An 890-nucleotide genomic window follows, 5' to 3' on the forward strand; every position below is an offset into this window, starting at 1 on the left:
CACAGAAAGAGAATTTGGGGTAAAACATAGGAGAACCACAGTAGGATGTGTGGATTCGATTCTATTCTATTCTATTCTATTCTATTCTATTCTATTCTATTCTATTCTATTCTATTCTATTCTGAGACAGAGACTCACTCTGTCGCCCAGGCTGGAGTACAATGGCGTGATCTCAGCTCACTGCAACCTCTGCCTCCCGTATTCAAACGATTCTCCTGCCTCAGCCTCCCAAGTAGCTGGGACTACAGGCACCCGCCACAATGCCAGGCTAATTTTTGTATTTTTAGTAGAGATGGGGTTTCACCATGTTGGCCAGGCTGGTTTCAAACCCCTGACCTCAGTTGATCCACCCGCCTCAGCCTCCCAAAGTGCTGGGATTACAGGCGTGAGCCACTGCGCCCAGCCAGATGTGTGGACTTTAAATTTCAGTTTTTGTTTTTGTGATTTAGGTGGTTTTACTCGCGGGGTGGGGTTGCTGCAAAGGGGAAGTCTTTCCTGCGCTCTGGCCTCCTCAGCTGCTCCTGTGTTTGCTTGTGAAACTGCTCAAGGTCCTCCCTTCAATTTCGCTCCCCGGATTCCAGCGTTTTTTCAGTTTCGATTTCCTCAGAGAAAAAAACCTCATTCCGTGTCATATTACATTAGGGGCAAGAACTGCTTTAGGGGTGTGAGGGGGTGGGTGGGGGCCTCACCTGAGGCGAAGGCCGGTGAGGCGGGAAATGGCACTCTCTATTCCAAGACAGAGTCTGCGCCTGCTTCCAGCCAGGTGGACAGCACCTTCATCATCGCCACCGTGGCTGGCCCGCTCACTACACTTTCCCCTGTTTCCTGAGGGTTCTCTCTGGGCTCCAGATAGAATGATTAATGGCCCCTTGGGCCAACTTTAAAAGACT

This window comes from Rhinopithecus roxellana, chromosome 4, assembly GCF_007565055.1.
Source record: "Rhinopithecus roxellana isolate Shanxi Qingling chromosome 4, ASM756505v1, whole genome shotgun sequence".
In the NCBI taxonomy this organism is placed as follows: domain Eukaryota; kingdom Metazoa; phylum Chordata; class Mammalia; order Primates; family Cercopithecidae; genus Rhinopithecus; species Rhinopithecus roxellana.